Below are 22,351 nucleotides of genomic sequence, written 5' to 3'. Positions count from 1 at the left end.
GTCTGAAAGTGCTCTTTTAAAAAACGGACCACTACAAATGTTTTTTACAGTTGTTGGAAGCCTATAGCTGCATGTCAATACATATTATTTATTTTAATGTATGGTTTTATGATGGCTACTAAAGGGCTGAGCAGCTGTGGTTTTAGATTTTGCCTCACAGCAAGAAGGTCGTCGGTTTGCTTCCCACCTGGGGACTTCCTGTGTGAAGTTTGCATATTCTCCTTGTGCAGGTGTGGGTTTTTTCCAGCTACTCCAGCTGATGGACATCTGACCTGTCCAGGGTGTACTTTGCCTCTTGCACAATGACTGCTTGAGGGGCACCAGCTCCTCTGTGACCCTGCGTAGAAAAGCGGGTTAATAAAATAGAAGGATGAATACTAAAGGTCTAGCTTAAATTGAACAAATTATTTTTTTGCATTTTGAACTTATTGAGCTGGCCCTTGCTTCAATAAAAATGTTTATTTTTGTTTAGAAGAAAATGTATAAATGGTAACAAACTCTTAGCAGCAGCTTTTAAATGTATGCTTGACCTTGGAGTAAAAACTTATAAAGTAGTTTGGATAGAATATAGACTAGCATATTTATGTAATTTCAAATATATAATGTGTAGTGTGCTTCATTATCATTCCTGATAAGTCTCTTGGGTTGGTTTGTGTTTAGTTTAGCAGTGCAATCACATGTCAGCTGAGTGAAGCACTAAGGACTGAGTACACATCCCTGAGGTACCCCCGTGTTCAGTATAATGGAGCGTGATGTGATACTACCAAAGCTAATTGTCTGTCTTCTTGACAGGAAGTCCAAAGTCCAGTTACAGAGCAGATTTTCAGTGCTGAGCAGAGACCTTTCCACTTTAAGCTGTTGTAAAATGATTGTTAAAAGCTGATGAGAAATCAGTGAACATTGCTATTATTTTGTTCAATTAGGACAAAACTGCATGTGGGGCATGTGTGATTATGTTATATTTAAAAAAAAATCTAATTCTTGTCTTCTATGTTTGTACTTTGCAGTTGTTTTTTAAACTTGCCTCTTTGGAGAAATTAGGTTGGTAGTTGGAGTGAAGACAGGCCTGCATGTCTGTCCAGCTGACAGCCCTGGAGAGACCATCAGAGCTTGAAAACAGGGGGTAAAGCAGAGACATGAGGTGAGGAAGATGGGTTAAAGAGTAGTAAAAGATGGAGAGAGAAAGAGAAAAAAAGTCATGCTTAGGAGAGACATCTGGTGGAGGTGTTGGAGGCTACAGAGAGGAAGCCAAGAACACATATTCATAAGTTCAGTCCTTTGAGAATTTCTAATGAGCTAAAGTGAGGATGAGTGTAGTTCTGATCAGGGCTGAGAGCAGATGTAGGCAGGAACGGTTTAAACTTCTGCACAAAGTTGTCTCAGAGATACAACACCATGTAATTTACAGAGAGGCTGCATTTGTCACAAAAGGCTTGTGAAGCTGAAATTCTTATTGAGGCACAGAAACACCTGACTCCCCCCCCCCCACTCGACCCTTCGCTCTGTCATGGATCAGAGAACAAGAATGTCCCGACATGCTTTACAAGCAACACACGTGCAGCATGTCACCACATGTCGGTGCGACTTTACAGCTTTGCCTTGTACAGTAAATGTGTGTTTGCAAACATCCAGAAGACATTTTAGACACTTTCATGTACCTATATGTGCTGAAAGTAACTGAATACATCCAACGTGACAGACTTGTGTTCAATAATAGTGTGAATTTTAAATCAGCACACGATTGTCACACTGTTGTTTTGACTGAGATTGACTGTTTTTTTTCTCATGGTAATTTCAGCTATCGTATTTGGCCTTTTTGTTGTTTTTTTTTTTAAGATCTTACAAAACGAAATGTCAAACAAAAACCTAGTGAGATCTTTAAACAGGTTGTGTGCCATAAAGACTTGTGTCTGCAGAGGCTGCAGCTGCTTCGTTAGACTGTGCTTAAAACCGACCACCCAGTCTGTAAAGTGAGGCCTTCGTTAAATGTCTAAGAGTGCCGCACCACTCAGGGTCACTGTTGGCTCCAAGTACAGTGCATTTCCATCCTTAATATACCGTTTTTACAACTAAAGCAGTTTGTTGAAAGTGTTTTTAAACAAGGGCATACCCATTAAAACAGGCTGATTAGGTTCTTCACCCTCTGCTTGAAAGAGCACTTTTAGCTTCAGTGCTCCGAGAGCTAAAATGTACTCAAAACTAAAGTTAATTTCAATAACTAACACAACAAAGCAAGCCAGTGACCTACAAGAAAAACTAGCTGTTGATTGAGGAAAATTAATTCTGTTTGATCAAATTAAAAATTCAGTTAAATTTGATCATTTAGCAGAGTAGTAGAAAAAAGTTATCATATTACATAGTAAAACAAATAAGTTAAATAGATGTGTAATAGATGAAACGTACAGCTAATATGATTCTTCAAAGTGAAACTTTTAAACTCCCACATGTAGACTGTGACCCTCTCACGCAGCACAAAGTGTCACACGACTGTGCATCCCTGATAACCCCTGAGCCTCATTAGTCCAAACCCGGCCCGGTCTTTACAGCTCTATTAAAACATAATACTCATTACTCTCTGCGTACTTTTGCTGTTTCTGTTCATCTGTATGAGCACTTGGGACTGACCTCTTGTGCTTCTCACGCATGACCTCTTGTTCTCTCGGCCCCTTGCTTCCCATTGGTCCTAAACTCTGCTGACCTCGCCTCTGTTTCCATGGACACCAGAGGGTTTAGGAAGTGGCCCGACGATTCTTGTGGATCTAAGCAGGTTGTGAAACTGTGGCTTTCTGGGGTCAGGAGTCTTTGCATGTTTGTCAAGCTGTAGGGTACCGACAGGAGTCTTTAAAAAGTATCTGAGGGGGCAGGGTCTTCCAGCATTATCGAAACAATCTGACACTTCCACATGCTTTTAAAACAGGTGGACAAAGGCTCATACAGGTGAAAACACTGAGGTTTAACTACAGTTGTTAAACATATTCTGCCCAGATCATTTTAAACCTGCTTGTTGATCTATTCCACTAATCTTAAGTTTGACTTTATTATTCAGCCGGACACATTCATGACCAGTTTCTGACTCTTTATCAGATATTTTAGGATTCATCCTTAAGTTTCTTCTGTTGAGGTTTGTAAAATATTTGAGTTCAGTCACAAGTTTAAGAATCACAGTCAAATTGACTTAATAGTGTAAAATCTATACATGTGATGTATCTTGAGGATGTTTTTTGGCTTTGGAAGTGGAAGAAGTTGGCCGCAGTATTAAGACTGATTAGTTTATTTTACAAATTTACAAATAATCAAAGAATAAAAAGATGACAACAGAAGCCTACAGATCTGGGGCTAACATTAAGAGACAATGCTGGTAACTGAAGGTTTTCTGCCTCTCCTGAAGCAGGGAAATGTAGTTTTGAAAGAAAGCCTATAAGCAAGAAATACATTTTCAGCACCAAACTAGAAGCATTCTTTATAGTTTATAATTTTTTTAGCTTCTTTGTTTGCATAACAATAAATCTTGAGAAGAAATAATCAGGCTTCTGTATGCAGACAATAATTTACAGTGCAATCACTTTATTTGCTGCTTTTAATTTTTGACATTTGCAGACAATTAAACAATAATTGCTAGTCATATTCTCCAAAAAAATAGTTCCCAAACGTTTCAGCTTTAAATCCACAAAATAAAAGTCTAAGAAACTTGTGACCCTGACTCTTGCTAGTTGAATTTGGGAAAGAGTTGTATTATTTTTACCCATTTATGTCAGCTATTTTTATCTCTTCATAACAGTTAAAGCTAAATATGCATAAGTAAGTAATAATTATTACTAGTTCATTGGATTTCTGTAGATTTTTTCAAGACTTGGTGTTTTCCGTCTCACAGTCGGGTCCCAACCCAGACTTTGGGAATCTAACCTTCATTTGTTTAATGTTATGCATTCTTTGAAGGTTAATTACAGAGCCTGCTGTAAAACACCCCCCATCTTTACCAATATGTTGAAGAAACATTAGGTTTATGTCAGTATGAAGGGCATCGTCCAACCCAAGGGTTCAAAATAATTACTGTACAAAAGTTGTTTTCCAGTTGGTTTGATGAGTAATTTCACAGTTTCACTTTGCTTTAAAAGTTTCTCCCCGTTTCTGTGCTGACTAATTTAAAATGTGTCACATCTAAAGTCTTGTTAATCTTTTAAACTAGCTCTCAGTGGTCTGGGCCTGCTCGGCCCCCGTCTATTATATCAAGCACACATAATCTAATTTACACACACAGAGCAGAGAGGAGGCCAACAACAGACACCAAGTAAATTTTATGCTTGGATTGGATCTGTCTGTGCCAAGATGCATGGACTCACATCCCCAGAGGCAATGAAAAAAGTTTTATGGCGGCAAAGGATCAATCTGTCTTAACTTACAGGGATCTATCTCATGTCCTTCATTTGAAAACGCTCGGCAGAAAAATGTGTAGAGCTATCAAATGTCAACAAGCGTTCAGTCTGAGTTGCTGTGGGTGTACTGCTACCGTAGCGAGGACCGACCCGATGACTGAGTGTGTGTTCTCTCCCTGTGAGTATAAGTGTGGGTGTGTGTGAGAGAAATATGAATTTGTTGGTAAATGTCAAGAAGTTGGCAGCCTAATGGTTGGGCTGACAGATGATCCATAAAGCTATGAAGTGATTGGTGTGTTAGTACAAACTAACAGTCATGGTGAAAGTGTGCGCGCATCTGACACTGAACGTAGCGCAAGGCGGCGCAGTTGTGTAGCAACAAATTAGTTTAATTGGAGAAATTACTTTTTAGACAAATCAAGAAAACGGCTGAGAATCCCTTTCGGTGCTGCACAACTTTGAAGTGCCACAGGCGTGAACAGATCTGTTCACAAGAATCCAACAGATTAGAAAATAGAAAATAAATAACAAAACTGCCCAACGTTTTCTCCCTCATGCTTCTACACTCCCTTCACATTGGACGAAGACTTCAGGGGAAGGTATATCCAGGATAAACTGAGACGAGTTTTTGTGCGGCAGAAAAAGTCTACATTTCTACAGGATGTCCTGTAATGTTTTCGTCTTCTGTAACCTTTCACTTCTCCCTTCATCACCACATAAAAATGGAGTAAATCAACAGTTGTTTAGTCCTGCCTGTTTTTTGAATTCAACAATACAGATCTCAGTAAACTGATGTGGTGTCCCTGACAGGAAACAGGCCAGATTACGTGACCAGTCCACTCCATTTTTGACTTCCACTGTCGGCGGCCTCACGTCTGATGCTCATTCACCTGATAATATCTGTTTGTATGGAGGGCTCGAGATTCGTTTGGTGTTAGTTTAGTCCGAGGAATCAGCAAACCACGCTGAGAGATCAATTCACTTTGAGTGTAATGACTATTGATTCTGTAGGAGCAGAGAAACAGAGCGGGAGCTGAATATATTTAGATAAAAAATGCTTCGGTCTCTCAAACTGCGCTGAGCTTTTATGCTGCTGTTCGATGTGAAGGCAGAGGCCTGGAGGTGATTCATTGTCACACACTCATGCTTTGTGTGGACAAAGGACTCACAAACTCCTATACACACATACAGACCATAAAATCATACACAATGGGTTAGTCAAGAAAGTTTACCGAGGGTGACCTAGATGTGACACAGTCATATAAAAAAGTGGCCCAGGCAGAAGGGATCTTAATACAACTCCAATTCTGACAAAGTTGGGATGATGTGTACAATATAAATAAAAACAGAATGCAATGATTTGCAAATCTCCTAAACCTGTATTTTATTCACAATGGAACACTGTAAACATATCAAATGATTAAACTATCATTTTTAAGGGAAAAAATCAAGGTATTTTTTTTAATTTTATGGCAACAGCTGATCAGCAGTCCTGGGTCTTTGCTGGATTTTTTCTTTTCATGATGTAGCAAATGTTTTCTACTGGTGTGAGGTCTGGACTGCAGGCAGGTCAGTTCAGCAACCAGACTCTTCTACTGTGAAGCCATGTTGTTGTAATAGATGCAGTCTGTGGTTTAAAATACACAAGGCCTTCCCTGAAAAAGACGTTGCCTGGATGGGAGCATTTGTTGTTCTAAAACCTGTATATACTTTTCTGCATTGATGGTGTCTTTCCAGATGTGTAAGCCGCTCATGCCAGAGGCACTAATGCACCCCCATACTAACAGAGAGGCAGGGTTTTGAAGTGTGCACCGATAACTGAATGGATGGTCCCTCTCCTCTTTAGTATGGAAGACATGGTGGTGTCTCTGTGGTTTTTAAAAAGAATTTCAAATTTTGACTTACTGTATCTGACCACAGAATAGCTTTCCTCTTCGCTTCAGGACGGTGTTCCCAGATGACTTCTTTGCATTATAGAGCTATAACCAGCATTTATGGTTGGTTCAGTGAATGATGGTTCGTTCTATGATATTTCCATAGGAAATATTAAATTCAAAAGCTCTTCAACACTTACTAAAATGCCTTTAAAATCCCTTTCCCCCCTAAATAGCATCATGTTGTACCTTGTCCCTCTGAGCTAAATCCACATCCAGCTGGACGGAAGTCAACTCTTGCAGCTTCAGTTTGACAATTACTCTGACAGTTTAAGATTTACAACTGGCTCGAGATTAGCAGATTACCTGAATTGTTAGGACTGATTGGCAGGTGCTTCCCTGGTTTTGTGTGTTTAAGGACTTAATAGACAACTTTCAGATCTGGAGTGACCAGAACGATCTCGGGGGAGGTCGTAGCTGATTAACACCACTGCCTGATGTTGTTGATATTATGCCTCGGTCTCCCATAGTTTGCAGACAGATTAGGGTGAGATGTCCCATATGTGAAAGTACACCTCAGGGTCTCGATTTGAAAGGTGAGTCAAGTCTTTTTCTGCTGCTGTGCTTCCTCCACTTTATTTCCTCTGATGTATCAACACGGCCAAGAAATCCCTCATGTATTAAATGGCTCAAAGACCTTTCTGCTTCAAGAACCTCCTTTCCCCCTGTCCGCTTATCTTCCTCCCACTTTTTTCTTTACCTCTATCTGCCCCTCTTTTTCTCTCTCCTTCTTATATTTTTCTTTAATTCTTCCTATTTGTTTATCTTTGTCCAAAAGCAAAAGGCTACAGTTTCACCTGTATGTTTTACGGGTGTGAAAGTGTGTGTGTCCCTGACAGGCTTTTGTTGGGTCATGAATCTTTTACCCTTACCAGTCAGCACAAATCCCCCTGCACATACAGCTGGGAAGAAAAACAACCGTTGAGGATGTGTGTTTTTTTTTCCTCTTGTGATTCCCTGTATGAAAAGACAAATGAAGAATGAGGGAGTTGGGAAGATAAAACGTCAGAAAACGGCGGAGACAAGAAAGAGGCGGGACAGGGATGGGATGAGAAAGTGAAAAATTAAACACAAAAAAACGCTTAGAGGAGAGACACAGGGCAAGAAATCTTGCGGAGGAGAAGAATAGGAGGCATGAACGTGGGGAGGAAGAGGAAAAGCTGGACCGGAGAGAAAGGTGTGGGCTTATCTCACCGGCCAGGCCTTCGTAAGGTCACTGCAGACCGACTGAGGAGGGAGGATGTACAGAACGCGGAGGTGAAATCACTTTACAGAGTGACGCAGGGAGAGAATTATTTGCAGAGTTTGAAAAACTTTCAAATGACTACACATGCAGGACGAACACGTAAACATCTTATGAAAACACTGCACATTTAAGAACTGTACAACATGTAACGATGAATATTTGAAATTCATTCATTCACTTTCATTTTAGGGTTGTGAATTTGAGTTTTTCTCAGCTGCCACTATCAGAATACATGCACAAATTAGAAACGCAACAGTGGCTCTGCTACCGATAAATTAAAGCATTCCTTGAAAAGAGGCATGTCGCTGCCTCCTGTCATACCTGAGTTTGTAACTAAGATCATCTTATGTTGAAAAATGACAAACCTGTAGCTGTTTTGGTCAGTTCTTGAAAATAATGTTACATGCAATCTCACACTCAGAGTATGTGTCAAGATCAACTCTCAGCTACTACCACTAGCTCAATATCTGTGAAACTGAATTGAATTTAATTGAATTGCCCCCTAAATTTAATCAGTTGTAAATATTTCAATATTTTAAAGAAACTGCTTCCTGACCCACAGCAATTTGACTGGATTCCTCATTTTCCCCATGCTTTGGCTCTTTGCCATGTTTGGTTTTGCATCTTCTTACTAAAAGAGATAACGTTAAACAAATCAGTATTGATTCAGGTATTTAAAAACATGAATACATTGAAGTGTGACACATTTAGGTCAATTTTGAGGTTAGACAAAAAATAAGAAACTGAGGTCAATGTTGTCACAATCTATTGGCAAAAGTGCTCTCCATGCCCTAATTTTGCCACAGAAACCATCTTTTATCTACAATAAACGTGATCCAAGTGTACAGTGTCTCCTATTGTTTAACAAAATGAGATACGTCTTTAAAGTAGTCTTATGGTGGTTTTTATTGTCAGTCAGGCCCTATCTAAAGCTATCTAAATTCTTACTTGTTGTAGAACGTATTGCTAGTTGTTCACTGGATTTTCATACACGTTATAGGTTTCTCCTCCTTGGATGTCATTGCACTGCTGGAAAAGAAAATATAAAAGTGGAGGCTCTTTTCCATAAATCTAAGTCCACTCCCCAACCATTCTTATCTGCCAAAAAAATGCATGAAAATTTAAAAGTCAAATTTACTTTCTGTAAAATGAAGGAGTTATTTAGTCATTTCTTCTGGTGTGCGCGCTGCTTTTTCTGTCTCAGTCAGTTATTTTCTGCTTTCCCAAAGAATCTGAGAGCTGGAAAAGCCAAAAAAGTTGCTTGTTAGTGGTGGAGGAAATAACCGAGCATGAGTGATGAGATTGTGACACTGTGTTCTGTCTAAAGTTGTTTAAATCTGTATTTAACAAACCGTGTCACACAATACTATCCTTTATGTTACAGAAAAAACAAATTTGCAAAAAAATTAAAAAAACAAGCTGTTGCTAAATGGTTATTGTTGTCTAGTTTGGCAAAAATGTAGGAGAAAGTGTTTCTGCTTGTCTTGCAGCAGATTGTTTCCTGTAATTGGTGAACATTGTCAGAAATCTTGAGTCTAGAGGGAAGTCTTTGTTCTTTTATTTAGAAGGGCTGACAAACCTGAGATTTACTGATCAATTGGTTCTGTTTAGTTGAGAAGAAAAACACGCTCTGACAAGTTAATAGCTGTAGTTGCGCTCCGGTATCTCCATGTTATCACTTTTAGGCTGATGTTCAAAAAAAAAGAAGAAAACTAATTGACTAATTAATTTTATTTTACCTTTTATGTAGCATGATTTCACTGTGCATGCAAAATTTAACTATAATAATGTTGATCAATTTGATTCGCTGGGTGTCGAGTTGAAGAGGAAGTGTAAACAAGACACGAGGTTTGCCGGACAAAACAAGGTTTTACCATTTTATCAAAATTTGTGATTAATATTGTAGCTCCGCTGTTGAGCTTGTTACACCATAATCTGTCTGATCTGGAACAAAATGAGGTGGAAGGATCAAATGCAGGCCAGTAGGAGGCAGATTAAGAATCAAAACTTGACTTTTTTAAATAACTAAACTAAAAACAACCTAAAGCAAGGCGAGAAAGCCAGAGACAGTTGGATAAACACGAGTATCTGACAAAGAAAAAGGGTGTATACACAGGAAGGAGTGACTGATAATACCCTTTCAGAAAAACTACATGAATTAATTATGATTTTTATACATGAGGGGGATGTGGATAATCACGTGACCGCATGTGATTACATGAACATTTAAATGTTAATGTTAATTTAACATGTTTTCACAAGTGAGAACATGTAATTTTCCTGAAGTTTCACATGTGGAAATCATGAACACACATGATTTGCACATGTTAAGTTCTCATAGCTTTTCTGCAGGGCGAGACAACAGGTTGTGAGTAATGAGCTGGAAAATGAGATGACATCTATAGACAGTGAACATGTAGTGTAACAAAATAAAAATGAAAACTAAAAATGAACCAAACCCACAATGAAACACAAAACTATCAAATAAAATTAACTCAAAGCACAAAAACAAAACAAAGACTTCAAACCAGGACAGTAACTCCCCCTTTCAGGGACAGCTCCTGATAACCCTTTAGGGGATAATTCAGGATGAAGTGGAGTTCTGTGGACGAGTTATGAACAATTACTATCTTACCTGCTGTAGAAAGCTCTTTGAACAGCCTCAGTTTAGAGTAAAGTAATTTAATTCTGATGCAGTCGAGGAGCTAACGACTGGTCCGAAAAGAGCTGCTGCCTTCTTAAAACAACTCCAGTATCAAAGGTTTCACAGGGCGTAATGCAAACATTATCTTACAAACTCCAACATTTACATTGCAGGAATGTTTACATAAAAAGTTACGGTTGTTTGCAAGCTCAAATAGCAGCAGCAGCTAGCTGCACCGCTTCTGACAGGGATTGTATCATATTTGTGCCAGAACATGTGAGCAAAGTGAACCCCACTTTTAAAGATCTGAAGATCTGAACTAAGATTTAACCAGTTGTGTGTGTGTGTGTGTGTGTGTGTGGGNGGGGGGGGGGGTTGCACCTGGAAGGAGGGACTGAGTCCAGAGGGGCATCATCCAATCCCACCCGCCCTCTCACACACACACACACACACACACTCCTGTTGATAACAAGAGCAGAAGTGAGCTGTTTTCTATTTGAAAGAAATCCAACAGGTTTTCAGGTATATGTGCAGCCAAACAGTATATTCTCGGATTGGTTCAGTTTGATTCATATTATTTCTGAATCCTGAGATGTGTGTCATCTGCACCCTGCCGCCACTAATATTTCCTGTCACCAATCACTGTCAAACACTGTCAAACACTGTAAACAGTAATGACTCCCCTCCTGCTTTTACCGTTAAACAAAGCAGAGAAAAAAAAAAAAAACAAAAAAAGACTAAAGTCTAAAGGTTTTGCTTCAAAAATGGTAAATAAGACAAAAAAAAAAAAAAAACTGGCAAAAGCACAGTTCTGACAGCTTCACATGGGGGAGTCCTAAGTAAACAAACACTGATCCAGAAACCGCTGATCCAGCCTTTCCTGGGCTCCCTGGATGCAATCACTCCCCTCCTCTCTTCATCTCTTCATTAAGGTCAACCTGAATTTTTTTTTTTTTTTTGGTCAGAGTGGGGGGAGACAGTGATGAAGAGGAGGAAGACGAACAGAGCGAAGGATGTAAGAGGATTTGGAGCTAATTAGGGGAGTAGGAGATGAGGGAAGAAACTTGATAGAGGGAGACAGAAGGAGGAGAGATGAAGGCAGACACTGAAAAAGAGGAAGTGGGCAGGTGAATCTGCTCACTTAGCTCCCTGGTGTTTAATATCACTCTCCCACTCTTTTGCCGTTTCTTCTTCCGCCTTGTGCATTTATCCCCCTCTCCATCTCTCTTTAATATTCCCTCTTTCTTCCCACAGCCCACCCCTCCTTCATCACTCTTCCTTTCCCTCCCTAGAATGATTTTCTCTGTTTCACACCTCTGCTAACAGAGAGAACTGGCCAGATGGATGCAGGTGTGTGTGTGTGCGTGTGAGGCAGGAAGTACTGCAGAGGCAGAGGAGCATGACTAATCCCCCGGACACACACATATACAGATTAACACACACACACTATGAAGTTGGCACTTGCATGAATACCATTTTCCTGGTGTTGTGCTGACCCACCAGTGTACTTAGCTGCTGCCCAGGTAATTTTTCATTCAAATTGACCAGGTGCATGAAGATGGCAGCCTCTTGAAAAGGCAGTCTCAGCCCATCACAGCCATGCAATTCCAGCATTTTGCCTAAAAGTGCACAACAGATGCGAATATTGGCACTTTGCAGTATTTCACTTTAAAGTTTCTTTGGAATCCTGCAGATCAGACTGTTGTTGACTTCAAAATAAACAACATAATAGTCCTTTTTTTCCCCGACAGTCTCTCATCCAGTTGCTTTAGGTAACAAAAAAAATAAAAATGCAATTATCTATTGGAAACAGGAATTCAGCAACGACCTCAGTGTCCTGAGTATACTTGGTAATCACTGACAGTTCCGAACAAACAGAGACATCAAATTTCAGACATTCAACATAGTTATTTAATGCATTTTTACTTAACATGCCAATTTTTGTCTGGTCAAAAAGCACTAAAGCCAACAAATATTTAAAAGAAATTTGTAGCTGTTGCCCTAAAATAAGAGAAGAAAATTTTGCTTTAGTTGAAGCAAATATCGATAGCTAATCAATCACACAAGAGAAATATATTTACTCGCAAACTTTCCTAAAACTTTAAACCACAGTTTGCATAAATAATCCTAATAAAGTGTTGAAATGGATGATAGATTGGAAAAGCACTTCCTGTGTACCTTAGGTGCCGTTCCAGCCCAGGTAAATGGTGAAGGTTGCATCAGGAAAGACATCCGGGGTAAAAAGTGATGGTATGTGATGGGAGTGCAAACAGGCTGAGTGAGCTGTCGTATTCATTTTTACCCCTTTAGTCATTGTTTTATACAATCTAATAAGGATATCGTGAGAATATCACGTCTCAGCTGTGCAGTTATGCAACACTTCCTTCGTGCAATCCTAGTTTGTCTTCCCTAAAGTGATGATATAATGTAGATAACTAACTATTGTTATATTGAAATTCCAGCTGTGATAGTGGACCATGATAGGACACTCAACAATAAACACTGAAATGAATCTGAGCTTCAGGCAGTTCCCAAACCTCTGACTGTGGCATTTCTTCGTACAGAAATTTATTCATTTCATGTAAAAGTGCAAATTGCCGTCTGCGCAAGTTTTACTGCTAGTATTTCTGTTTTTACTTGTTTGTTTGCTTGAAGGATGAGCACAAAATGTGTCGCCTGATTGTTTGTGGTTTGAGTTCTGCCCCTCGGTTTATCTCGGCACAGCACGGCCCGGTTCAGTTTGGTTCAGTGTAGTTTTGTTCATCAGTGTGAATCAGTGTTGTTGACGTTGCTTAACTCATCTAGTTGTGAAGTGTAGCAGAATCAATTACACGGCTAGATGCTCCCAATTAGACTGGGCTGATCAATGTCAGCCAAGATCACTGCATAATCTCTGCCTTACACACTAACACACACACACACACACTGCATAGATGATTTGATAATTAAATCAATCTGAACAACTAGAGCTCCACTAATGAAGCAATGATCTCAGATGAAATTCATCTGAAATCATTCAGGGAAAGAAAACGTGTGTGTGTGTGCCAGTCAGTTGTGTGTGTATATGTTTGTGCTTTGTTTTGATTTTAATCAGCAGTTCAGATACGTTTGCATGTCTTCTCATCAATCGCACAGAAGTGCAGGAGTCAGATTTGTTTCAGACACATGGAGCTCATGGATGAAGACAGATCAAGGTTTGGCGCGAGAGACGTTTCTTTGTATCGCCTCCTACGAACACACTCGCACATTTCCTTTCTTCTCAAATCTAGTCAAAATGTTTTTTAGATGAGCCCTCTTCATTAAAACTCCTCTGCTTCAATTATACCTTTAAACAATGAGGACATTCCAGATGAGTTTGGGAGCAATTAAAGCCGACCGTCCTCGCAGCAGCAGGGCGATGACACTCCATAATGACTCTGCTGACATGTGAATTTGTAAAACTCAACTGGGAAGGCCAAATGAAGCCATCTGATTGTAGAAACTTGCAGGAGACAAATGAGCCTCCTGAGGGCGTGCTGTGTTTTTATGTTCAAAGTGCTTTTATATTAACTTGAGAGCAAAGCTCTTGGTCTAAAATCCTCACCTGTGGTCATTTGCTCCGGGTTGTAGAAAAAGAAACTGCCAAAGTTAGTCCCTTTTTAGGGTCTGTGGACTCTTCAGGTAGGTTCTTTAAGTTAAAAGGATCCCTGATACCCCCTGGAGGTCATCCAGGTAAAGACCTCAGGGCAAATTTTTGCTGGTGGAGCGGGGGAAAGTAATTTATAAACATATCTGTCTTCGTGATATTCCCCAGAAGGCCTACAGAAAGTAGTCAGGCTCCTTTGGACTTGACTGTAAACATAAAAAGATGCAACAAATTGCTAATTTGTCAAATGACTAAAAGTTGCTTATAATGCTGAAATCATACAGAACTGTCACCTCAAATTGCCTGTTTTTAGCAGATTTGACTTACATTTGCCATCTTTTTTTTCCAGCTGACTTTTTCAACAAACAAGCACAGCCAATATATCCTCACAATTTTTAACATTTTTATTTAGCTATCTCTCCCCACATTCAACTATCTTTAGCCCCAGGAGACATCTGTTTCAGACAGGTAAACCAGCCACTTTCATAGGGAAAAGTTTTAAAACAACATGGAAACCATTCTATTTACGCAGATAAACATGAATTGTGGATTTTCCCTAAAAACTTATCTGAGTAATTTAAATTCAGTGGGACATTTTTTATTTTGCTTACTGTACGTATGCATCTATAGTGGTACAGTAAACAGGTCAGAAACAGCAAAAGCTGAAGTAAAGAGGAAGTAAAAACCAGGTTTTAAAATCAAACAAAGTGTAAACAAGTTCAAAAAGCCTGTTAAAACCGGTAAAACTTTCATGATATCTTCACACTTTGCAGTGAGACTTTACTCCTTTATTTTATCTTTGTGTCCTTGTAAGAAAGAAAAGAAAGCTGTGAAAATTAATCATCAGAATACATTTTGTGACAGTTTACCAAACCGTTGTGTCCCTGTTTACTCCAGATAAGCCTTTTAGTCAAATTTTATTCCTTTAGACCAAATGGTTCCCAAACTTTTCTGCTACTGATGCACAAACTAACAGCGGATGAGACTTGTGGCTCTGACTATCGCTGGCTAAAACATTTATTCATGTCAAAGCCAATTAGACAAGGGCACAAAGACAACACAAACAGCCTTAAAACCATTGCACACATTTTATTCATTTATGAATAATTTTTAAATATCATTTGATTACTGAAGATAATTTCAAGACCCTCATTTGGGTTGACATGAGCCATAGCTGGGTCCCAGCCCTAAACCAGTGTTTCAGACCCAAAACTGAAGTTAAAGCAAAAAAAGTCACATTTTTCTAAAAGGGAGAGATTTTATTCAAATATTTTTTGTCCTAATATATCTGTAACCTCTGCTTTTCTCACATGATTTGCAAAACCAAAATAAAACATATTTGTATTAAGAACAAAAATACACAGCTAAAATGTTTTTTGAGGGGAGAATTTAAAAAGATTGCCTCACTTATCTCAAATTTAGACTTAAAAATATTATAGCAGCCTTAATGCACTGTCTGGTCTCACAACTAAAAAAATAAAAACCTCTAATAGTTAAAATCAAACTTTCAGCTCCTTTTAGTTTTTAATATTCATACTTTTGACTAGCCTTTGGTCCAGTTTTTAGGCCTTTTTGGGGTGTTTGCTTCTGTCATTGGCTTCTGTATTAATGTGTGTGTGTGTGTGTGTGTGTGTGTGTGTGTGGTTAAAAGGTGTTTATGATAGGAGCTTACAGTGAGTTTGATTAACTAACAGAGGCAAAGTCACTGTGATGCCTGGCTGTGTTTCAGCTTTGCAGGGTGCCTCGTGCGTGTGTGTGTGTGTGTTTGAGTGTTTTAATTGTTAATCACCAACGTCTGCGTTTGCTTTCTTGAACACCCTGCTGCACCCCCTAAAAAAAAAAGCCCTTCTGATTAATGACATGATCCATCACCCCAGCGATAAATTAATGACATGATTCATCACCACGGCGATTTGATGGAAATAGAGCCATTAATTCCAGCGATCGGATGACAGAAGAGTTGTGATGTGGGGGTGAAGGAGACGAGCAGGGGGCAGGGTCTATCAGGGAAATGTAAAGAGGGGAAACGCACTGAAAGGACAAAAAGAAATACTGCTTAAGGAAATTGTAACAAGTGACCGAAGGGAGAATTAAATTAATACAGAAAGCGGAGTGTAAAAATAAAGAAATGAAGACTTCTAATTGGGAGTGTCAGGGTTTTTTTTTTTTTTGAGAATGGGTGTCACTTTGATATCATTTCTACAGACATTCAGAGAGAGAGGAAAAATGAACCATGGATGGTGGAAATGTCATTTTTAACAGCCCGCTGTCTAAATCAACCTTCTCAGGTCCTCCCTGATCTATAAAAGCCAATTTAAGTCAGTCAGTTTAAGACTCTTTGCACAGTAAATTTGATCTTAAATTTAGGCTTTGGTAAAAAGAAAAAGAAAAGTAATTGTCGCAACATTTAATGAAATATGATCTTCGAGACTTAACAGAATGTAACACTATATAAATCTCAAAACATTAAAGGTAATTTCAGAGAAATCCAAAACCACAGTTCTATTACTATCCAATCTATGTTATTAAGCAATGTTTAAACTTTTTTGTTTTTTTTTAAATGCATAAAATCTCATCCGTGTTCATCAAAATTGCATAACTAGTGTGACAGGTGGAAATTCTGAGAAACGGATAAAGAAATGTGATAATTTTGTAAACAGCTGTCCCTCTTACTTTGCAAAGCTGCATGGTTTTTACGGTATTTAATTCAAAAGATCAGCAAAATATCTCACAAATCACTGAAAAGGTTTTAATGAAACTGTCAAAAATAACCACTGAGTTGACATCTGCAGCTGTTCAAGATGGCTGCCATTGACCTTAGAAACACAAAAATGCTGCAACCCAGTCAAATTTACACATAACGAGCTAAAATTTGATGTAGTTGTAGCTGAAAGTCATCCTCAACGCATATTCTGAGTGCTAACAGATCTAGACCTATAAGGCATGTACAAGGTTTCACTAAAACGACAAAATCTGGGAGATTTACTAGAACCATGATAATAATTTCGTGGTTTGGACAGTTTTGCAGTCTGGATCTCTTTCTGAGAGAGTAGCAACAACAGCAATTATGTTTCCCAGTTTTCTCTATGGCAGTAGAAAGACAAATCATTCCACTCTGGTCTTCACAGATGAGCTCGTTTTCATAACATTTGTAGAGATTCTGAGTTAGAGCAGGTTTCCTTGCACCACTGTGGCTTTGATTAACTCAAATACTGATAATTAGGACACTTCAGTTTCATTTCTGACTTCCAGGCTGTAAAAAGTAACATATGGAGGTGAGATATAGGTGCTGAGGTAATGTTCAGGTCAGCTCACAGCTGCACAGATTACCGCAGAGCACTGTCATCACTCTGTTTGCTTCGGCGTAAATAAAGAATTAGTTCTGGTGCTGGAAATCCTTGAAGATGCTTGAGTTTTATTATGGTCTTTTAAAGGTTTAAAAAGTGCTTGAATGTTTTATGAACTGCTTGAACTGCTTGAAACTGTGATTGGAACAATTCATTACAAAAAACTGCTCTCTAAATAAATAAATAAAGGATTAAAAAAGCAACAGATTCCAGTTGTTTTAGCTCAGGGAAAAGTGATGCTCTGCCTTTTTTTAATTGTAATGTTATTGTAGGACATATTTTATTGAAAAAAAAAAGTAGTTGCAGTTTAATTCATTTATCATTGACTTATTGAAGAAAAATACTCTTTGATATAAGCACAGTTCATTTTAAAAACTTTCAGCAGTGTCACACATTTGTGTAAATTTACTTATGTTTGTCTTTAATTTCACTTTTCTAAGATAAATTCATTTTTCATAAGAACTAATGTATGATTTATTTAAAAAAATAGGAATTAAAATGATGATTTTTAGTATATTTTCACTGAATGATCTTTATTGTTACAAAAAGGTGGCAGAAAAGCTTAAAAATTCACGTTAAAATGCTTAAATTTGACTTTGGGAAAGGTGTTAAAACCCTGTAAGTGGCCATCTCTATTATTGCATGTGCACTAAAGAACAAAAATGGTTTTCAAATGCATTTAATGGGTAGAAAAATAAGTTTTAAATTGTGACATAAGTAAAAAGATTTTGTTAGTTTTTACATTCAGGGCCGCAGAGATGCCACATAAAGCATTTTCTTATTTAATGGATTTTTTCCTGCATCACAAAGAAGCCCTCACTACATTATTTAAGTGAACATGCATAACCTGCATTCTAAATATTCTGACACTGAATCTTTAATAAATAGATGTTTTACGCTCTGGTGTCTGTGATTCTCTGTGTGCAACTGTACAGTTTCCCCACAACGTGAGATTTTTTCCCCTCATTGCTGTTGGATTCACTGGATGGATGTTATACCAGACATTACAAAACATCAAAGACTTTCCAAGAGTTTCATCAGTTTTGCTTTCAATAGAAACCTTCTCTGGTTTTTCTTTATGAAGGCTTTTAGCCCGGGTTTACTGTTTGGAGCTAAACGACGATGGTTGCCATGACTTTTTGTGAAAATCTCTGTTTGTGTGTGTGTTGGTTTGGGTCTGAAACACCAACATGGATCCACTTAAACAGTGAAATGAAACCAGATCGTTGAGTGTTTGTTGACAGGGAGCTTTGAGATGGTTTTCATGCTGCTTGTGTGCGTTTGATCCAGTAATGTGCATCTAAACTTGTCAGGATTTATTGCATTCGTGTCTCATCTTCTGTTTTTTTCTTGTGTGTGTGTGTGAGAGAGACTGTGTGTGTTTGTACTTGTCATCCCACCTGCCTGCACATCACCCCGCATGTCTTTTCTAGTGGACGCTATTAGATGTTGCACGTTCTCCTCCTGGACCTCGGAGGCATCCAGTGACTTATAAGAGCACAGATAATCTTTGATCATCATACGTATGTTTGTGTGTGTGAGTGTTTAGATGATGCAACACTGGTTTTCATGCTCCAATAAACACTATTAGTGTGCTTTAAGCTTTAGCGGGCATGTTTGTGATCTAATTAGATACTGGACACGTAAAGCTGAAACTGCCATCAGCTCTTTTTGTTGTGCAACAATAAGTTAATCATCAGGCTCATCGGGTAAATATAAAAAAGGTTGTTTTCTTTGAATATGTTTATATTTTCTTATATATATATATTTTTTTTGTTTTGTAGCCTTTAATCTTATCTGTTTCTTTGCTTTCTGTCCAAACTTCAATTCCTCCTCTTCATCCCTTTTCTTTTTACTTTCCCAGCTCCTCTTATCTTGTCCCACTTTTTCACATCTCAACCTTTTCCTCAACCTTACTTCTTTGTTTTCAAATTTCTTTCTAAACTTCTTCCCTTATCTGATCATACTCTCTGTTTTTTGGGGGCTTTATTTCTCTCTTCCTTTTCTCCCTGACATTCCTATCCTTTACCGTACTTTTGCTCCTTCCGTCTCTTTCTCTTTTCTCAAACTGACCGTTTCTCATCTTCCGTCTTTTTCGTTCCTGTTTTTCTGTTTTCCTTGTTTTTCTTCCTGTCCCGTGTTGATTTGCTTCATGTATTTTCCCATCTTCTCTCTTATCTTTATTATTTGTTGTTCTCAAACTTCTCTTTGTCATTTATTCCTTTTTGACTTTCTCCTCCTTTCATCCTTTTTTCTTCATCTCTCCTTATCTTCATCCCCTCTCATCCCCTGCTTTCTCTTTTCAGTCATTTTCTTTTTATTCCTGCTCTTTGTTAGTCGCTCTTATCCTTTCATCCTCATTGCTGGGGCTCTCCGACTTTCTTTGCCTGTTGTTTTGCCTCACTGTTTCTATATTCCCCTATCATTTTAATTTACTTCATTCCTTTATCCCCTTCCTTCTGCTCTCCTCTTCATCACCACAGGACACATTTGCTAGAACAGCTGGATCACTGCAAATATTTCCAGACTCCAGAGAAACACTCTTATTGAGGCGTTGCTCAGTGTGCAAATGTGTGTGAATGTTTCTCGAGCAGATAAAAAAAAAAGGTGGACTTAATAAGAGATCACATATGACTGCAGGAAGGTAGATGTCCCCAAATCCCTGCATGTGTGTGTGTCTTTGCTTGTGTTTGTGCACAATGAATGTGTATTTATTTGTGAGTGTGTGTGTTCTGACCCACTTTGCCACGCAGCAGTGGGAGCAGCTTGCGCAACAGAGCAAAATGTGTGTTTTTTTAACAGCAACAGTCTTCTGTGTGTACTCTGGACTGAACACACACCCCGGTGTCTTGTATGTGTGTGTGTGTGTTTGTGCAGCCAGTGTGATCAAGACCTCCAACATAACACCAGCGCACAGCCCTGCCTGTGTGATAAATGTTAAAAGCACACACTTTCATTAAAGGAATGCCTATTTGTCAAACATAATAAAGACAGACTTATTTTCATTCGGCTTCCCAGGTGGGCAGCAATGCAGCAAGCTAAACAGAATCTAAACAGCAGCTGGCCTTTAAAGTTTTACTGAAAGAGGGCTTGAAGACTGTGTAAGACAGGAAATTAAATCAGAAAAATTGCCAATCATGAAAATCTGAAAACTTTGAGCATGAGTGTCTTGTTGAAAGAAATGAGTGAAAGTGCTGACAAGCTCATAAATAAATTGCGCCGTTCTTCAAACCACAGAGAAACAGTTACCACAAGCTAAGGCAAGGGTATAACAAAGTAATAAATCGAGTAAATTAACCCTGCCTCTTGGACGTTGTGCTCTCATACAGCTAATTAGAAACAGTTAATATGTTTTAAGTAAAAATATATTGCAGAACAGATTATGTTTTCTTTGCACATATTAAGGAAAATGTATGAACTCGTCTGGAGTGAGTGTTTACTCAAATATAACATGTTATAAAATATGTGATCTGCATGGCGTTGTGCACAATTCTAAGATAAATGTTGAACTCTTAAGCCACAATTTCACAAAGTATGTTTAGCACGGGAACAAAACTGTGGATCACCGTCCCCACAGTGAAACATGGTGGTGGCAGCATCATGCTGGGGGCTTCCTTTTCTGAAGCTGGAAGTGGGATGCAATTGGGAAGAGCTCTCAATACCTGTTTATTTTGGCCTAAAACCTTCAAGTGTCTGCAAGAAAGCTGCAGATCTCTCCGTGTTTGCCTGCATTTGGGTTCAAACTAAACCAGCCAACCACTTAACTTGACAGTGGGCAGGTCTAGAGGTTACATGCTAACTAACAAAACTTAAAGATGTAAATAAATAAAAATGGTGCATTAGTTAAAATATTAGTTTTACCAATTTTTTTCTTTCTCATTTGCATTGTACAGGATAGGTCTCATTAAAGGTTAGTCCTTTTTTACATCACATAAACCTGATATTTTAACTTGATTATTGTACACCATCATTTTCGAACAACCTCCAATATCATGATAATTTCTTTGTGACTTTAATATATATGTAGTACTTATTACACTTATATACACACTTACACATACAAATATTAAATTTTGACTGAAGTCTGACAACAAAAAATGCCCTTCTTCCTCCTGTAAAACAAGGATTAGATTGAGTTACTTTTTAGTCTGGAGCTTTAGAAACCTGTTTTTTCTGTAACAAACTTTTATTTATACGTGGAAGTTCTTGTAAATATAACTTATGTGCCACAGGAGGGAAAACCACAATAGTAAAAGAGATATTTTTCACTAGTCAGTGTCTCACTAACATGACTGTAAACATGCTGCCAGTTGGAAATACAGGATGAAAACCCATCCAGCAGCATGCTGATCATTTCAGAAACCAAACTTCACAGAGAGTTTTGAATCTGTTTTGTTAGCTTGACAGATACTTAGCAGCTTTTTGTGGCCCCCAGGTGGCCTTGGACTTGAAAATCTTAGATCCGCCACTGCTGGAAGGCTTATAAAATTTTTAGGGCTTGAGTTTTTATGTTGTTTTTTTTTTTTCCTTTTGGCTCTTTTCTGAGCAGCACGTTGTTGAGAGAATCCACAGCCGCTTCTTGCATCTCAGATGAAACAATGAGAGGTTGGATGTCACGTTGTGAAATTTTGCAGTTTCTCATTCTGTAAATTATGTTCACTGGTTATCGCTGCGGGCACAGTCTGATTAGATAAACAGCAGTCACACAAAGCTTTTGTTTTCTTGTCAAATAACAGAAGAGAGGTAAGAGGTAAGCAAAAAAAAAATCACAAGTTGAAGTTGCAGGTGTTCACCTTGTTACTTTCATTGAAAAGTGTTGGAAAAATGTGCCATTTTTATCTTCTTTTAACCACTTACATGAACTGAAACTCAACAGGAATACAGCAAAGCCTAAATTAAACAATTTAAAATGTGAGTGTTAAGTGTGGCTGTGACAGTTTCAGATTTCTGCCTTTGCTGCTGCTTTATGACTTCACATAATAGGGCTGATGTGTCCGTAACACAAGGCTGAACATTGAGTTTCTGGTGATTTGTTGCTCAGGGGGGAGTTTTACTCTCGCAGTGTTTTCAGGCTACAGACAGAAATTAGATAAGAGGCAGTACTTCACTGATCCCGGATGGTGGACAAGTTGTTGACACGAGTGCTGGTGTCACTGAACTAATTGTGTCCACAAAGACATGA

The 22,351-nt window shown here is 38.5% G+C and overlaps 1 protein-coding gene across 2 annotated transcripts in view; it reads left to right on the top strand.

Moving 5' to 3' along the window:
• zgc:63863 (uncharacterized protein LOC393372 homolog) overlaps window positions 1-22,351 on the top strand; it is a 46,737-nt gene that overhangs the window by 15,123 nt on the left and 9,263 nt on the right. The gene's annotated exons all lie outside the window — the stretch shown is intronic.

This window comes from Kryptolebias marmoratus, linkage group LG5, assembly GCF_001649575.2.
Source record: "Kryptolebias marmoratus isolate JLee-2015 linkage group LG5, ASM164957v2, whole genome shotgun sequence".
NCBI lineage: Eukaryota > Metazoa > Chordata > Actinopteri > Cyprinodontiformes > Rivulidae > Kryptolebias > Kryptolebias marmoratus.
This window is presented reverse-complemented; position numbering and strand designations above follow the sequence as displayed.